Here is a 19,111-nt window from a genome sequence, read left to right as displayed (position 1 = left end):
TAACCTTTCATTAGCCTAGGAATACTTCCATGGACAATGAACAAAGAATTTGTTCTCCGTGTGTGTTTTAAATCATTCCTAATAAGACGTTAATTTAATCCAAACATTCAGTGGCGGCGATTAGGAGGACCGGGAAGTGGGGGATGCAGTTCCCCCGCCACATTTTGCCACTTTTTGCCCCCGCACTATGGTCTCTTTATGCTAAGCCTGTTCTACCAAGAATAAGTATATTCTCCTTGCCCCTCAAATGTTGGCACCCAATCGCCGCTACTACAAACATTCAGATAGATTTCTCAGTTGTACAAACCTTGTAAGCTAAGAAAAGTGACCCCCAAGGAGTAAGAAACTCGTTCAGTCAAAAACTCATACGATGAAAATACTATGCTCAGGAACATGCATTTACATTACGAGAAACTTCACGATGGTCTACCATCGCACTTTCTGTCATAGTCGCCGAATACATAAAATCAAGTATGTGCCTTGTATTTGCAACACAAGCTTAAACCTAATTCACATTTATTTCACTGTATTAACATGCATGAAAGAATGTGATTAGAATGTTTGGTTGGGGTATGGCTGCGCATGTGTAAACACTTCCTTGAAATAATAAATTGAATATTCAAATACAATTCCAAATTCCAATATGTTCCAGTTTCCTTGATAAGAAAGGCTGGGAACTGGTTGCACAGTGAGGGTGTCCGAACCAAGTGTCTCAAAATAATAGTAAAGCAAAGTGCTTCCCTCTCCTTTGTACCACGCCATGAATGCATGTAGGGGGTGTGGAGTTAGGGCCCCACACTTTGTTGATCACGGCCGAAGTTGAGGGTGATGTGATCAGCACCACACCCCTGGCTGCCTTTACCCTTGCAGAGTTTCCTCCAGGTACTCACTTTATACGACGCTGGGTGGGCGCCGGAGCCGCTTGAAGAGGTGGGAAATCCCCCGCCGAAGATCGAACCCGGTCTCTTGTATGGTAGTCGGACGTCTAAAAATAATATTAAGAATATTAATATTGCTTAAACTAAAATAATTGTAATTATATTAAATTAATTAAAATAGTATTAATTATAATATGCAAATTATTTAACATTATTTTTTATTACATGAATAGGTAAAAGAACGGTATAAGAATATTGATATAACAGCACGTATTCATTATCTATCTTGCGTGTACTTAAGGTCGGCAAAATTTGTAAGAAAGCAGAAAAACAGCCCTTGCAAAGAAATTAATGTTACATAATGAATTGAATACTTATTGAATATAAAAAAGGATGTTAGATCCAGTTGACGAAAAGTAAAGCTCCTGGTGATATTGTTTCAATGTTACCCCATAAGTAGTAATAAATCTTGCATAAATCTTCTTTGGTACTGTCATACAAAGTCATGCTCACAATGTTATCATTGCCTACCAATGGGTTTGGCGGAAATAAATAACTCTCGATGAAACAAGTATATTTTCATTATTTAATTTTAGTTATTTTATTATTTTGATTATTTAATTTTTGTACTTAGTAAGTCTTTCGGGGGTCCGAACCCCCTTGACCCTCCCCTCAAATACGTCCTTGAATTGCAGAGAGTTTGTGTAAGCGAAAATCACACTATTATTCATCAGTAGCATCTCATGTCACAATTGAAAAGGGACATTTGAAAGAAAGGAACATGAATTGACTGAAGGGCACAACTGTAGCAATTTTCAATTTCTTGATGCTGAAAGATGTGAACTTCCTCTCTTTCCATCCACAATCCCAAGGCGACAAGGGGCCAGGACGAAGGAATGTGTCGAGTGAAATATGATTCCTGCATCCCTCGAATGGACACGGTCAATCGGCAGCCACTCAATTTCGGGGAAATATTGCAGCTCACACTCAGCGAGTACAAAGGGCGGAGATTTTCATTGGGCCAGGGCGACACGTGACACATTGAAACCAACAGTCAGACCCGGCCGGTGGTATCTTACAGACAGAGTACAGCTCAGCTACAGTTTAAGTGAAGTTTACAGACAATCGTAGTACACAAGATCTGGTGCAGAGTAGTGCAAGTTAATCAGTGACTACAACAAATATCTGAAAGGTTAGTTTCAGTTGTCGATCTGCGTATCAGATTATAGTAATTGTATGCTGAAGTTCTGTGTTACAAGATCAGGGAGGGATTTATAAAGTTTGGACACCTAGGCCATTCTTTGTTTTGGACCTTGCCAACGTTATTATTATTGTTGTTAATCTGTATTAATAACTAGGGCCCGGATTTATAAGCACAATCAAACAGTAAAATAAGCAAGTTAATAAGCACAAAAAATGAAAAAATAAGCACCAAAATAAGCATAAACAAATACAGGAAAATCTGAAAAAAACGTTTGTTTATTAGATCTCTTATCTTATTCAAAGCTGTTACAGTATGTAAGGAAGGTCATCCTGAGATTTTCTTGTGTGAAGCTCCTGTGTGTGTCAGTGAAGAATTATTTGTACAGTGAAAATGTTCTTTCCACGTAGCATGACATCACAGGCGCATGTGAAAAACACCACAGTTCTTCTTCGGTGAATTCCTCTTCAATGTCTGTTTCTTCACCAGAAATATTTTTATAAATTTGACACAGTGTTTTGTAACCGGGATTTTTCAGTAATACCCGACTGAACTTGTCGGACACAATTTTAGCAATACCGTGAGTTTCTGAAGACAACGTTACTGAAATGTCATCAATGATAGAAAACGAATGTTGCAATGGATTATTTCGAGCTTTCAACTGTGTTATAATATCAGGTAATTTGGAAAAATGATTTTGGATGTACTTTTCTTGGATGCCGTTTCTCTCGTGCGGCTATTTAGAAGCATTGATCTTGTCATCCCAATGCCGTCGTGTGATTGAAATAGGATTGAAATATGACTGATTTAGGTAAAATATGCTATTTTAAACCAAAATCGTAAAATAAGCAAGCATAACCGTTTCCTGCAGAAATAAGCATTTATAAGCACTCTTAACCTTAGTTAAATAGCTCATCAAGGTATGTAATACGAAGTATAACCTTTCTTCTTACCATTAGAAGTCTGGAAAAGAATATGCATTTCGCTTACAAATCCGGGCTCTATTAATAACACTTACTTGTAAGCTTTAAAATATATAGACACGTCTGATTAAACTTATAAAACAGTGCCGCGAATTGAGAAACAAGGGTGTTGATTTCAATCGTCAATATCCCTCCACTTGACTTTCAATTGTTGCCATCAAAATGTTTACATTCGTTTCCTCAAGGAACAATTGTTTATATTCGAGCACTGTTACGTGACTTCTTTTGCAGTCTGCCATAGAGGCATACACTCCGGTTAAAATACAGTACTGAAAATATTGTTATGACGTAAGAAGTTATTTAAACGCGAGAAACTCCTTCCTTTTACCTTCTTTCGTGAAAGAAGCAAGTAAAAGTACTTGACATGTTGTTTTCTTTTGCTATTATCACAATATTAATGAATTTTAATAGTCGTTGATATTTGCCCCTTCAACGTCTCATTTTTGTCCCCCCTTTATCAATTGGCGTGACTAATGTACAATTTACTGCAAAAGCGAAGTGCAAAAGCAAACCTATTTTTGCGTAAGTGCATAACCTAATTTTGTTCACATTGAAGTTCAAAAAAATTAAAATTTCCTGCTTTTCCGTTGATCCATTGATAATTTTGTACAATAAAATTTCCTCGTGGATTTCTCTTCTAGTAGAATGTATTATACTAAATGTATACTAAGGAAATGCATAATAATTTTTGCAAACATCTTCCCCATTAGCTACAGTGTTAACCCTGCAAATTAAGATTTTTGGTCCTAAGTATATATACCAACATAAAAAAAAAAAACTAGAAGCCACACAAGAAATCGGGAACTTCAGAGTTCCGACCAGTATAATTACATGTCTAATCTTAATATTTGATTTTCTTTGGGGTACGATAAAATATAATTTGTTTCCTTCTTTTAGAATCATTAAGACGACCGGAAGTATGAGAAATGGATGAAACTATAGAATTAGGTACGACTACTTCACTCAAATACTCGCCTAAAACGTATGATTGGTAAACTTTTTTCCTCATGGTCGAAATGTTACGTGTTCTCATTGTCTCAAAATACAAGTAACTTGACTTCTAGTTTCGAAACTCGAATCGCAAAAAAAAATTCACTGTTACTGTTCGGGAAAAGTGTACAGAAATGATTCGCTATAAGTAGGCCGTTTTTCAATGATTTCAATAACTCACCTGATTTCGAAGGTTTCAGAAAATTATTCATGAAAGTAGACTGACGCAAGGTAGCCTTTCCCCGTCCTCTCTGCCTTTTCCTAGTTTCTGCCCCTGACAGATTTTTTTGCTGTACTCATTTTCATTGGATGCGAAAACGGAAAACCAGAAAGAAAAATTCAGAAATATGCAAACTGTTAAGACCGTACTCTTCTAATGTATGCGATTCACCAGACCACAACTGAGTATCCGAAGGGAAGCAATACCAGGAACTATTTTTAAAAAATGTTTATCGTGCAGCTTATTGTTGTTCAAAAACGTCCAGTAGCCCTTCCGAACAGACCCGCTTGCCTCGTTCTGAAGCAGTGAACGGAAAAAGAAACACCGACAATTTAATTCATAAAAGTGAGAATAGATGGTATTGTTAACGCTAGAGGACAGGTTCCGTGCGATTGGTGACAGTTGATTGAAGTATCAAGCAAGATAAAAACGAAACAAAAGGAACGATGTTTTGGCATTTTTTCCTCTTACATTTCCCCCAAGTGTTTCAGTCGGACCTTTGCAACGTGGATGTCGCATAGCAACAAATATGCGCATGAACAAGAACAAGTTAACTCCAAAGGATGCATTCAGAAAATATAATCCGGCTATGTTCTGCCTTCATGTCGTCACCCGGCGTCCGTGAAGCAACAGGGGCGCACCCCCTCCCCCCCGGAGCCGCCGGTGCATAGTTCATTGTTGTGGTTTTATGAAAGAGATAATACGTTGTTTTTTTATCGTCCTTGCGGTTTTGTGAGATGTCAATCGCCTAGAAATCGCAAAAGGAAATCGAATGCAACTCTGTTATTGGTTAGAGTCGAGAATCAACAAAGCACGGAGACTTTTTAAAACAGGTGAATCGCATAAAAAAAAATTGCAGTTGGACTTGGAAAAGACTTATATGGCTCTTGCCTTCACTCATTCTCACCCAACAGGTCGGGTGTTGCCAGGGCTTGCCCCGAGTTGATACCTTCCTGAAGATGAGACCTGCTTGGTTTCTATAGTTCTAAAAAATGCAGTTACTTCTTTTAAGGTTTCGAAATAGTGGACGATTGTCTCGTGTAACACATGCTATGCCTGCCTCTCTGTTTTTATGTTAATTATTTTTAAATTTGCAGGAACACATTTTCAGAATGTTAAGAGGCAGTGTGCGAATTAACGGGGGGTGTTGGCGGGGATTTCCCCCTCACAAAACATTTTATCCCCGGCAAAAGAAAATAATTTTCATCCCTGTCAGGGATGCTTTTATCCCCCTAAAACAAAATGGAACATACAATATACCATTTTCCGCGTCGCATCAAAGGGCTCAGCGCGTTCAAGTTGCAGCAAGTCTGGACGCGCATAGAACAGAGACGCGTAACACTCATTCCGTGACAGTCGAAGAGAAACATGGAGTGGACCCAAGAAAGTACTCTAAATGTTATTGAGTTATGCATAGAGAAAGAGATCTTTGAAAAGCACAGTTTCTGTACCTGTTTTCATTATGAATGTGAAACAACGTTTTGTCAATAAATTCAAGTAGTTTGTACCAACGCAATTGCTTTAGCACCCACTTTTACCCCTTTTTGCATAATTTACAAGGATAATAACGTTCTTTATACTCCTACTACAACTATTACCAATATTATTATTATTATTGTTGTTATCATTATTATTATTATTCGTACCTTTATCCCGCTACTTGGCAAAGTTAGCCCCAGCTAGTCCCCCACAGTGGACGGGCCAAACTACTCATATGTTTGTAGGCCTACTACAAATCTACATGCAGGTTATAAAAATGTATTAACTTATATATTTGAATTGTTTCATATGTTCGTATACACTGAACTGGTGGAACGCGGGAATGTTGCAGTTACGGACTCGGGTGCGGATTGCAAAACTTTCATGCCGTAGAGTCCAGCGCAGATAATTCTGCCGTGCGATGCGCGAAACAACTAAAGAAGCAGTGTTGCTAATGGAGCAGATAGAAAAATCGCTGCAGTGCGCCGATGCACAGCTGTTACGTACAACAAGAAAATTAGAGAATTCAGGTCTATTTAACGTTGAGTTTTAAAGTCATGCATTATACCAGGACTAGGATTAATATTTTCTAACAAGTGGCTTTGTATGTAGCTACATACATATGGACTAAAAATTCGCAAAATATGAACTAACACATAAGTAAAATTACCAAAAATGCTGCAAAGAAGACTTCTTCATACGATTCATTATTTGAGTGATTTCAAACAAAATAAATATATATATATTATTTTTCATTGCATTAATGCACTGGTGGCGTTCTAACTTTTCACTCCCAAAACCCGTATACACTGGTATGGAACTGCAACGGCAGATAATAACATGCCAACGTGTTAAACCGCTACAATTGCACCATAACACTCCTCCTCAAGCAGTATTATTATTTCCTCTCTGAGATCGGCGACAGTCGGTTGCCTTTGTTGTACATTTACAAAGGATGCCGGCTTCCACAACAATAACAAGTACATATACTGCCACTAGACGATAAGCTGCGCGGCTTTTTCTTTTGATATGAACCAGGGCCGGCGCTAGTCATTTTGCCTCCCTGGGAGGTGGCGGATCTATTCGACCCCCCCCCCCCCCGGTCATTACGCAGCAACGGAAAATTGAAAATCAATATATTCCTAACTAAAACATCAAAATATAAAATAAATAATGAGACTTCTTATGCTATTTCAATACTATTCAGCGCAAAAGAATATCTCGCTCGATCACAGTTTTCAATAGGCTTATTTTTTTCTTCTCTTCAAAGTTTGCCGCTCTTTCGATGGCACGGTACGCCCTCCCCTTCCGCCGGCCCTGCTATGAACTTGGTCACCCATCAAAGCATGGCAATTTTAACACAGAAAACAATATGTATCGGATTAAGCAGCAAAAATGACAGCCTCGTCTATGCAATTTCTACAAGAACACGTGCCGGAGCCAGAGTTGAAATGATGTTGGAGCCACATAATTTATTTATTTTGAATAATTCCAAAATTATGAAATATGAACAATTTGTTGCTGCTGTTCGCTGCTCTCTTGCCAAAATGCTTTATTGGGATGCTAACACCATGACTGGCTTCCTCCTTCATGAACTCGTGCACGTTGCTTAGAATTTCCCGAGCTTGGCTATGCAAGGTTTTTGATTTCAACTTCGACAGAACTGGAGGTATTATGGAATTTAACGTTCATTAGCAAACACACACTTTTACATACACACACGCAATACACGCACACAACGTCAAACCGGTCAAATACTTAGTATAAAATAAAAATATGGTGCTTCCAATCCAACAAAACTCACCGCCACTTTACCTGCCTTTTCCCCTTCCGTGACAGAAATAGTGCTTCATTATTACAGTTGGCAACACTAGTTACTAGCTAGCCAATGAACATGCACTGCATAAAAGAAGCAAGCACTACGCCGTGCTATATTGCCACATTAGCGTCCCTACCGAACGGTGGGAACCTCGAGCTGGAGTGCTATTCAATTGTTTTCAATGATGTTTGCGCGAGTGTGTCCAGGAATGGAATGACAATATGGCAACAATAGCGAAGGTTTTCGAGCAGGGTAGAACACATGATCCTAAGAGAGAGGGAGACGAAACGAAAATTCGTTTCTACGCAACGGCAAATTTACGTGTGTGGCACTCTAACATCGTCGCGTGCATCGACCTTGATACGCTACGTGGGTACGGAACGGTGCTCTGATGCTTTCAATTTTGCAATAAAGCTTTAAAAATATAATGCATAGTTTAGGAGGGAAAATACGGAAAAGTGTAGGCTAACTGCGATTAATAATGTAAGTTAAATCTTTTTGAAGGGAATTTATAGAATTGCTAGATGCGGGAGGGTAGTTCTGGTTTCGCATTTGAACAAACTCGGTCAACGTGTTTCAAGATGGCGGACGAAAAATATTTTTCATACCTTGCGATAGCTTCAAATTCAACTCACATTTATGCAGGCCCGTAGCCAGAATTGATCTCCAGGGGGGGGGGTGACGGTTAATGAGGGGGGGGTTTGTAAATCAAGTCCATTTTTCAAAAGTTTAACTGTGTTAAATGAAGGTAAATTATGTGTGTGGGGAGGCGTGTAAGGGGTGCTCCTTCCACATAGTGCACCCAATAGTCAACCTCACTTCCACGTAGTACAACCTGGACTGCAGACTAACGAGGCTCTGGCGACTGGCCCCATGGCCAGTATAATTTTGTTTGTGTCGTCCTGTGTTTTGTCCTTATTTGTGCTGAGTGCTCCTTTACAGCCTCAGCTTTTAACGAAAGTCAGAAGATTTTAATATTTTATCATTTTAGTTATGCAACGTTAGAGTTGTTATGTGTAACGATAAGGGGCTGGACCCCGCATAATGTGATGGGTTCAAAATAGCCTTAGTGCTGACGCACCCAAAATTTTAAATTCAAATCGAATCTAATCAATGTGTGTGGGGAGAGGGGGTCATTAAGTTACATAAAGTTTAGAAATATTACACAAATACTACATTTTTCTATATCATTTAAATTATCACTTGAAGTGTTAATTGGCTGCTACTGAAATCATCCCTTGCTACACATTCCATACTACGTTTGATGACACAGATATTTATATTACACAAGAAAAGATGGACAATATTCAATCATAGTGCCTACCGTACATTCGACTTCCTGGCCGAAACAATAGAACTCCCCTTCGTTCCCAAAACTTGGGAGCTGTTAACCTTTGACGCAGATGCGGAGGGAATTTGTATAATGACATCAAAGTCACAGATATCTGAATAAATGCGAGGTCGCAACAAGGGCAAAGAAGGTACAGATAAAGAAACTCCCCCGTGAAGAAACTTTCTTAAGTCTAGAGAAGAGAATCTCCTAAATACAATACTTGTCGCTACTTAAGACTTCTTCTTATAAATAAGATGAACGAATGTAATAGCTGCTGTTCATGCTCCCTGAATTTATCCTTCATCAAAGTTGTGAGAAACATAATATCTGCTGTCTACATTTTCACTTTTCACTGAAAACAAATTGCACAAAATAGTTTTGCCTAATGTCAAGGGGGCTGACCTCAATGCCAGGGGGGGCTGACGGTAGTTCCAGGGGGGCTCAGCCCCCCCCTGTCCCCTGCCTGGCTACGGGCCTGCATTTATGTCAGCCTTTTTTCAAAATATAGATAAAACGGGGCTTGGGAGATGTTGGTGACGGGGGTCAAAGAATAAATATTCTGAGCACGGAAAATGCCATACATATACAGCTCCCTCAACTTTTCAGTTTTTCCTGTTTTTACAAGCGCTAATATTTTCAAATCTGTGTCCGAACTACATTTTAAGAGCTTAACATACAAAACTTCTAGTACTTGATTGATTCAATTGTTGTTTTAAGTCCACTTTATGCACAGTAAGACTAATCGGGACTGGACCTACAGTGGGGATCGAACCCGGGACCATTTTATTACAAGACGACGACGCAGTGCGGAAAGATTCAGAGCTTGTAGTATCTATATACCAGATATGGTTCGATTTTCTATTATTGCATTTGAGTGAAATCGGTCAAGGATAGCAGACTATATTCGGCGTACAGAACATACTTATATGCCTAGAGTGCGCGTCAAATCTCCTGCATATGGCGATAGCCAATAGCAGCGCACTGCAGCGGTGCCATGTCGAAATCTCACACGGAAAAGAGACCGCGTGGTTGAGCGAAACGCCTTGTCACGGAACTAGGCAACGCCGCACGTCTGTGATTCGTTGGTGCTGTTCAGCCGTTCAAGGCCATATGCAGGAGATTTGACGCGCACTCTAGTACTGCCATTTTGAGAAAATGTGGTGTAAAATATTAGTTATAATATGCTTCTACTTTAACAAAGGCTTGTTTTGAAATAAAACAAGTTCCAAACAACACTCCTCCTCCAATGAAGACATTATTTACTTCAATTAGCATAAAAACATTTTAATGTAGTCTTCAAAGTCTGTTTTTCAATTTTGGTGGGCAAGCTTTCTACATCTGTGACGAAGTGGTCAGCGAAGAGATCTATGACACCAGAAGTCCAGGGCTCAAATCCTACGTTAGACATAGTTTTTTGCGTTCGTCTGTCCTGTCGAAAATTAAGAGAAAAAGTTAATAGTTGGAGGCAGAGGGTAGGTTAAAAATACCGCATAAGGAAGTGCATCATTGCCTTTTCTTCATAAGACATCAATTCTGCTGACGGCCTTGTCTGATTTCGTTAATACTCCCGAAGCAAGTCAACGTTGCTTCCTGTTACATCACTTCCCCATAAATTATGTCAGTTATGATACGTTTCCAGCAAATTTTGTGTGTTAAGCTATGAAAACTGAAGAGGCAACAAGCCGCACATCCTTTGCCACTATGCTGAGATGAGTGGTTGGCGGTTAGTGTTGCCAACCCATAATGGTGATCCTTTTTGTAGAATTTCCCTCGTGTTGGAAGAAAAATCCCTCGCTTTACTCTTTCTTTCTGTTTCGCTTTTTCAATGTCGCTCTCTTCACCTCTTGGGTTAAAGAAATGCAAATAATACGTCCATGCCTTAACCACGGTTCGAACCTGGCACCTCTGGCTTCATAGCTCCTTACGTTGACGACTCTGTCATGGAGTTGAGTTGGTATTTTAAGTCCACTTTATGCACAGTAAGGCTAATCGGGACTGGACCTGCAGTATATGACTCCACCGGGTATCGAACACGGGACCCCTTGATTACAAGGTGACTACGATACCACTACGCCATCGGGGAGGCTCCACTCTGTCATGCAGACCGGCCGCTCCCCTTACTGCGTGTATATCTTGAACGTGCATATATGTTCCCTGGAAAATTACAAATGCATCTATTCACCAGAGGCGAGTCATCCGGTCATCGGGAGATGCGGCGATGAGCAAGAAAAATAATAAAAATATTGCATTTTATATATTTTAGAGAAGCAGTAAAAATAATAAGTCAGAATACTCGCATATTTGTGCGAAATAAGCCAAGCGACAGCATGAAACAGCTCGAAATACGCAAGAGATTCGCTAATCTTAGCGCATCGAAATAGGTCCCAGTACTACCCCTCGCGTCGAACCCTCCCGCCACGTTTCCTATTGAAGGCAATGGTGTTCGTCGGCCCAGCTCATCGCAGAATGGTGCGAACCTCTCTGGTCTCTTCCAGTGCCGAGAACAGCCGAACGCTTCCGAACAGGCAGACAGTCCATCGACCTGTACTTTCCCCCACTCTTGAAGGTCTGGGTCATAACAGGCCCTTTTTTCAACCCCCATCCCCATGTTTACAGCCATGGCAGGGTTTGTCTGGAGTCATCAAGATTCTTCCGAGTGTCCAGTGGCGTGCTCAAGGAGGGGTGGTGAGGATCATAATTTTGCTTAGGCTCATATTCCTTGAAAAAAAAGAAAAGTCAGGAAAAGATGGCAAAATGAGGACTTCAGGAATGGCTACTAAAAAGTACACGTAACCCCCCCCCCCCTCTTCGAAAATCCTGGTCACACCACTCGAATGTCTGCTATTTCCACTTGTTAAGAGGAGAAGCACACATTGAACGATATGAATCTGCTTTTCATTATCAAAACAACAATTGGCGGCGAACCATAAAGGTTCTTCTTACCTTTAAACGTGACAATTGAGGTGTTTGCATTTCAGTTTCCATCATATTTAATAATTCTTGTCGTATGGGATAGAATTGTGTGTCTTTTGTAGGCGTAAGGTCTGTGGTATGAGCTTTTACATTGAATTGGCAGTGACCTTGGCGTTTATCGCAGAGAAATATTGTGCCCCCCCTCCTCCATGAAAGATCGACCCTGACGTTTGGCAAATCTTGCGATGACTACGTAAAAATGTCACGCTTCGCCACTGCTATTCACACTCCTGCCAGCCTTCGTAGTGGAGTGGTTAGCAGAGCGCGCTACGACGCCAGGCTTCCCGGGTTAGAATCCCGGCATGGGCATGGCTGTGATGTCCCTTCATAAATTTCATCATAACATCACTCATCCTTATCGCCGCAATTAGCCAAAAGTGACAGAAAAGCGACAAAAATTTGAGTTGACAGTTATCTCTTGAAGGATCCAATGAGAGGAGAGACTATGAGAAACAGCATTTCGCCAACTTTCGAGAAAATTTCCGTTTTCCCCTTTCGCCTCAAAGTGCTTGAACATTTCCCTATGCCGAGGGAAATTTTCATCCGATTTCTATCACATGCGCGAAGTGACGTGCTTTTCAGTAACCCCCCCCCCCATAAGTCTAGAAGTAAGTAGGTAAGGCCCCATACAGCACTCATAATATGTCATTGATTCTTCTGGAATAACAAATTACACTATGTTACATATACGTAATTGTAATAAATCTCCCTCATATGTGATATGTGCTGTTTGGATGTGGCCACAGCCCCGCGAAAAGTTCTGAAATTTTACGAGAAGCGTTACCGTAGTTAGTTTTAGAAAGAAGACGCCATTTGAATTTTCACGAATTAGCGCTAATAAAAGTTGATCCCTTCTAGAGTTAATATTTATTTCTTCTAACAATATTTTATTTTTTGTTTGTAAATTTCATGGATTTAGTTGATGATCTGGGCCTTCCTGATTACGTGCGGCAACGATATTGTACAGTGGTTTGGATCCCACTTTAAACTGTAGGTCCAGTCCCGATTAACCTTTCTGTGCATGAAGTGGACTTAAAACAACAAATCAATCTATCAATCAACTTGCTAATCTCATATACCCACAAGAAAACGAAAAATTTCAAAAAAGGTCAGGTTGCTGAGGTTAATTTCAGAGGCTTGTACACAATGTTCCTTCTTAAAGGTAGATTTACAGCCAAAATTGACATAAATTGGGCATTTGCAAAACATTTCAGGGGGTGCTAAGGACATTCGAGGGGACGTTAATGAGGTGTTGGAAGGGTATTTATTTATTTATTATCCTGCACACAACAGGCATCTGCCCTTTCACAGTGCACAGTAAATGTCTTACATTTGAGGATTTATACACATAAAATAATATTTATACACATTTTCAGATAAAAAAATACATGTAGAGGTTATATATATCATCCTTATACATGGATGGCCGCATGGCTCAGTCGGTAACGCGTCTGACTACCATGCTAAAGGTCCCGGGTTCGATCCCCGGCCGGTTCAAATCCGGGAACTTTTCTAACGGTGGAAGCGGCCCCGGCGCACACCCAGCGTCGAATAACATGGGTACCTGGGGGAAACCCTGGGGGGTAAAGGCGGTCAGGAGCGTGATGCTGATCACATCACCCCCACTCACGACCGGATCAAGAAAGTGTGGGGCGTTACCCCCACACCCCCTATACGCCTTCATGGCGTGGTGCTATGCACAGGGGAACACTTTACCTTTTTTACCTTTTATCCTTATACATTACCGCGGATAAAAAATGAATGAAATCTTACACAATTACATTCATATATGTATGGGTATATACAGGGTGTTGCAAAATACCTGTTACAACGCTTGGGAGGTGATTCTACAAGTAAAAACAAGGAAAAAATGTCATGTGAAAAAATGTCGAAATCGGCACCGTTTTCGAGTGACAGGCGTGCGAAAATCGCCTCACACCATGTGTTGGCCCCCACTATGTACTTGGATCCAACATGGCGGCCAAGACATTTTTCTTTATATTTGCCAAGTAGGTGTTGGCAACACTTGTCTTCGAGTGCGCAGCAAGTATGGCTGCAAGACGTCGTTTCGTGTCTACAGTTATATATCTTGTCATCTGTGTGACAGGGAATGTGTAATGTATGTACACTTATGTGTCTGTCATTAAACATGTAGTTTACATAAGGCGAGTGTCCTTTGCAAATTCACCTACCCAACCACCGAAAGTTTTTGGATACAAATCGGAACGGGGCTCGCTCCCCGACATGGTCCTCCATAGCCGGATTTGTGACATTCTGTGAAAGTGATTCTAGTGACTTTGTGTTTTTCTACATGCATATTTGTGAACTGTGACTGAGTGTGCATTTGTGTGACAAAGACAGTCTCTACACAGAACTTCTTATCACACTTTTCGTATTTTCCGTTCGTTAGTTCCTCGCCCGCGAGACGCGAACAAAGAAACTGACGTCATCAAGGCGTGGTGCTGGCCTAAACAAGCATCTTTCGTTACCAGCGTGTAGTGCAATCCGGTTTGCCAATTTTCGGTCGGTTCGCGGTTCGTGAACGCGTAAAAATGGAGCGAATTCTCGCAGCAAAGACAGTGCTAAAACGTGAGATTACGCGTCTCGAGAATCGTGTCAATTCCGGGACTTTAGACAATGCCACGATGTCTTTGTGTGGTGATAAAGCGACGCAACTATCAAGTGACTGCAAACAGTTATTAATCGATCTTGCTGCAAGGGACGCTAGTGACTTCGAAAGGTATGAAGGTGAATTAAGTTTGGAAGAAGACAGACTTGATCAGATTTTCTACAAGCTTCGGTCAGTACAATTAACGGCATCAGGAAGTCTTACATCAGTGACGTCATCATCACGTGACAGCCCAACCCAGCAACAAGTAGGTGAAGTTAAACTACCAAGATTGGAAATTCCTTCCTTCAGCGGATCGCTGGAGGACTGGCTAAGTTTTCATGATTTGTTTAGTGCAAGTGTCGATAAAAACGCGAACTTAAGTGGTGCACAAAAACTTCAGTATTTGAAGGCTTCTCTCAAGGGCGAGGCTGCCTTGCTTATACAATCGTTAGCAGTGACAGATGAAAACTATAAACATGCGTGGGAGTTGCTCAATAACCGCTATTCTAACAAGAGGGAATTAGCAACACTGTCCAGCGACTGGTGAATCAGCCGCAAGTGAATGAGAACTCGCACTCAAGTTTACGTCGTCTTATCGACACTACAAATGAGTGCATTCGTGTTTTAAAGGTGCTCGGTGTACCTGTTGAATCTTGGGACGCGATTCTTGTTTATCATACAACAAAAAAGCTCGATCCTGAGTCAAGAAAACAATGGGAACTCTCTCTCACATCGCAAGAAGTGCCTAGTTTTTCCGAGTTGACCCAGTTCCTAGATCAGCGTGCGCGTGCATTGTCATCAATGGCAAGTGAAAACAACAATCGGCGGAAGGCGGTGAGTCATAATAAGTCTTCAACCTCTTCCTTTGTAACATCAGCTGTTTCCTTCTGCCCGAAATGCCGCACCAAGCAACACACTACACAAGTGTGAAGAGTTTCTTCAAATGTCCGTGCAACAAAGGCACAGTTTTGTGAAAGAGAAGGCGCTTTGCTTTAATTGTTTTGAACAGCACAAATTAAGAGTATGTACATCAAACGGGTGTCGCGTCTGTGGAAAATATCACCATACTTTAATTCATTTTGACAAGGCTAACAAGAATGGGCAGTCAACCAGTTCCTCTCCCCCACAAGTGTCGTCTCATGTTGCAGAAAACAAGTTAGTTAAGACCTCTGGTGTACCACATGTATTGCTATGTACTGCTATTGTTAATGTTAAAAACAAACAAGGTTACTTTCAGCCATGTCGTGTGCTCCTAGACTCTGCATCGGAAGTGTCCTTTGTGTCTGAGATGTGTTTACAAAGGTTGCAGTTACCTAAGCAACGCACAAACATAAATATTTCTGGCATAACTGAAAGGGGTGTTTACACAGCCAATGCTATAGCCAATGTTCAGTTTCTGTCAAAGTGCAAGACACAACTGTACAGTGTTAGGGCTGTGGTAGTGAAGAAAATTACAGGTAATTTGCCAAGGGTGCAAGCACCAGGGGCATGCACTTGGTCACACATACAGGGCTTACCCTTGGCTGCTCCTGTGGATATTTTACTGGGCTGTGATATTTTTCCTTTATTGTTGGGAAGTGGACGCTGCGTGGGACCTCCTGGTACTCCATCAGCTTTAGAAACAGTCTTCGGTTGGGTGTTATCAGGGCAAATTGATGGTAGTGTTGGTAATGCAAATACCAACTCAGTCTCATCTTTCCATGTGTCATGTGATTTGAATACTAACGTACGTAATTTCTGGGAACTTGAAGCATTGCCAACCCTTAATCATTTAACGTCAGAAGAGAAAAGGTGTGAAGCACATTTCACAGCTACTCACCAACGAGAGAATGGTCGATATGTAGTTAGCTTACCATTTAAGAATAATTATGTGGTGTTAGGGTTTTCAAGAGAAACAGCAGTTAGGAGACTTAAAAGTCAAGAACGCAGACTTTCTCACTCCCCTGAACTTCGTAAACAGTATAATGCTTTCATGACTGAGTATAGAGAACTTGGACATATGGAACTCATCCCCCCTGAAAAAATACATAAGGTGCCTAGTGAAAGCTATTATTTTCCTCATCATCCTGTATTTAAAGACAGTACGACCTCACCTATTCGTGTAGTTTTTGATGGCAGTTGTAAAACGTCTACAGGTGTTTCTCTTAATGACACTTTAATGATTGGCCCTAAGTTACAAAGTGATATCATTAGTGTGATATTACAATTCAGAATACATCAAGTAGCCTTAACTTCTGACATCTCAAAAATGTATAGACAAGTGAAAATCAATCGCAAAGATACAGACTTTCAGAGAATTGTGTGGAGAGAGGATCCTAGTGAACCATTTCAAGACTTCAGATTATTGACTGTCACTTATGGTACTGCTTGTGCACCATACTTAGCTACGAGGTGTCTGCAACAATTACGTGAAGATGAAGGTGCAAACTTCCCCCTTGCTTCAAATGTGTTACTTAATCATGTGTACATAGACGATTTTTTAACTGGGAGTGATTCTACGGAGGGTGCTATAGAACTGTACCATCAACTAACCCAACTCCTGCTTAAAGGTGGTTTTGAACTTCGCAAATGGTCCTCTAATGATCCTAAGGTGTTAGACAGTATTCCAAGCGAATTGCTTGAAAGAAACGTGCCGTTTCAATTTAATGACAGTGACTGTAAGAAAACATTGGGGATTCAGTGGTGTCCTTCCTTGGATCATTTCTCCTTTAATGTAGTGAGTCCAATTGTGCATTCTGTGTTGACCAAGCGACTTCTCCTCTCAGAGATCTCTAAGTTGTTTGATCCTTTGGGCTGGCTATCACCTACCACAGTGAAAGCCAAATTATTGATACAAGAACTGTGGAAATTAGAACTTGACTGGGATGATGAACTTCCAACTAATGTAGTTGATAAGTGGGTTAGTTACTGCAGTGATTTACCACATTTGCAAACTATTAGAATTGAACGTTGCATCATTCCAAAAGACTATATCGAGCTTCATTTAGTCGGGTTTTGTGATGCATCTGAAGCAGCCTATGCAGCGGTTGTTTACCTTAGGTGTGTGTGTGCTGATGAACAAGTCCAGGTAAAACTTGTTGCCTCAAAAACAAGAGTGGCTCCTCTGAAAAAGATAACACTTCCACGACTGGAACTTTGTGCTGCATTATTGTTGGTTCGCCTCATTACTTATGTGCGAAAAGCATTGCCAGTCAACTTCACAACTGTTACCTCCTATTCGGACTCCAAAATAGTTTTAGCTTGGATAGCTTCATGTCCTAGTCGTTGGAAAACTTTTGTGGCGAATCGGGTCTCTAAAATACAAGAGGAAGGTGATATAAAGTGGTGTCATGTCAGCAGTAAAGACAATCCTGCCGACTGTGCAAGTCGTGGGATTCCCCCTTCCAGCTTAGTGACACATTATTTATGGTGGCAAGGGCCTCCATTTTTACATGAGCTACAATTGCTTGAAAACAAGTGTGACATACAAGAATGTAGTGAAGTGAGTGTAGAACAGAAGCAGTCTGTTGTAAGCCTTGTGTCAACACAAGACAACCCACTATTTGAGAGGTATTCTTCTCTAATTCAACTGCAACGTGTAGTGGCCTGGTGTAAACGGTTCGTTTTCAATGCCCGCAACAAAACTAACAAACTGCATGGTCCATTGAGCACTAAAGAGTTGTGGGATACACTTCTGGTGTTAGTAAAAATTGTGCAACAGAGTGAATTTGCCAGTGAAATTAATGCTCTTAACAATGGTTTACCCATATCTTCAGGGAGTACCTTGCATAGTTTAAATCCATTTTTTGATGAACTAGGTGTTCTCAGGGTGGGCGGCAGATTGAAACACAGTAACATTCCATACAGTGCCAAATATCCTATTTTGCTGCCCAAAAAGCATAGATTAACAGACTTAATTATTGCATATGAGCACATTGTTCTTTTGCATGCAGGGCCACAACTGGTTCTTGCAACGCTACGCCAGAAATTTTGGATAATTCACGGTCGTGACAGGGTGCGTCAATTAGTGAAAAAATGTGTGACGTGCCATAGATATAATCCCACCATATCAAAACAACTAATGGGAAACTTGCCATCACCAAGAGTAACAGTTAATAGGCCATTCTTACAATGTGGAGTGGATTACGCTGGACCAGTAATTCTTAAGGAAATGAGTGGTCGTTCTCGTCGAAGTTACAAAGGCTACATCGCATTGTTTATTTGCTTTTCCTCTAAGGCTATTCATCTTGAAGTAGTGAGTAGTGCAACCACATCAGCCTTTTTAGCTGCTCTTAGAAGATTTGTGTCTCGACGAGGAAAGCCACGTGACATGTACAGTGACTGTGGTACTACGTTTGTTGGTGCAAACAAAGAGCTAAAAGACATCTTAAAAACTGTAAACAATTGCAAGCACAATGAAGAAATAGCTAATAATCTGAGCAGTTTGGGAATACATTGGCATTTCAACACACCTCTAAATCCTCATGCAGGAGGATTATGGGAAAGTGGAATAAAATCAGTGAAATTCCATCTTAAAAGAATTGTGGGAAATACGTTGCTCACATTTGAAGAATTGTGCACTGTATTAGCACAGATTGAAGCTTGTTTAAATTCGAGACCACTCACAGCCATTTCCAGTGACCCA

General features: G+C 40.7%; 1 protein-coding gene across 1 annotated transcript in view; it reads left to right on the top strand.

The window, feature by feature from the left end:
* The first annotated feature begins 1,952 nt into the window (after positions 1-1,952).
* LOC145998983 (cyclic GMP-AMP synthase-like receptor) overlaps positions 1,953-19,111 on the top strand; it is a 109,399-nt gene continuing 92,240 nt past the window's right edge. The window contains exon 1 of the mRNA XM_083135833.1: positions 1,953-2,070. The gene's annotated coding sequence lies outside the window, so the exon portion shown is untranslated. The remainder of the gene's footprint in view (positions 2,071-19,111) is intronic.

This window comes from Lepisma saccharinum, chromosome 14 (genome assembly GCF_977018435.1).
Source record: "Lepisma saccharinum chromosome 14, izLepSacc3.1, whole genome shotgun sequence".
NCBI classification, from domain to species: domain Eukaryota; kingdom Metazoa; phylum Arthropoda; class Insecta; order Zygentoma; family Lepismatidae; genus Lepisma; species Lepisma saccharinum.
Note: the sequence above shows the minus strand (reverse complement) of the source record. Positions and strands in the feature narration are given on the sequence as shown.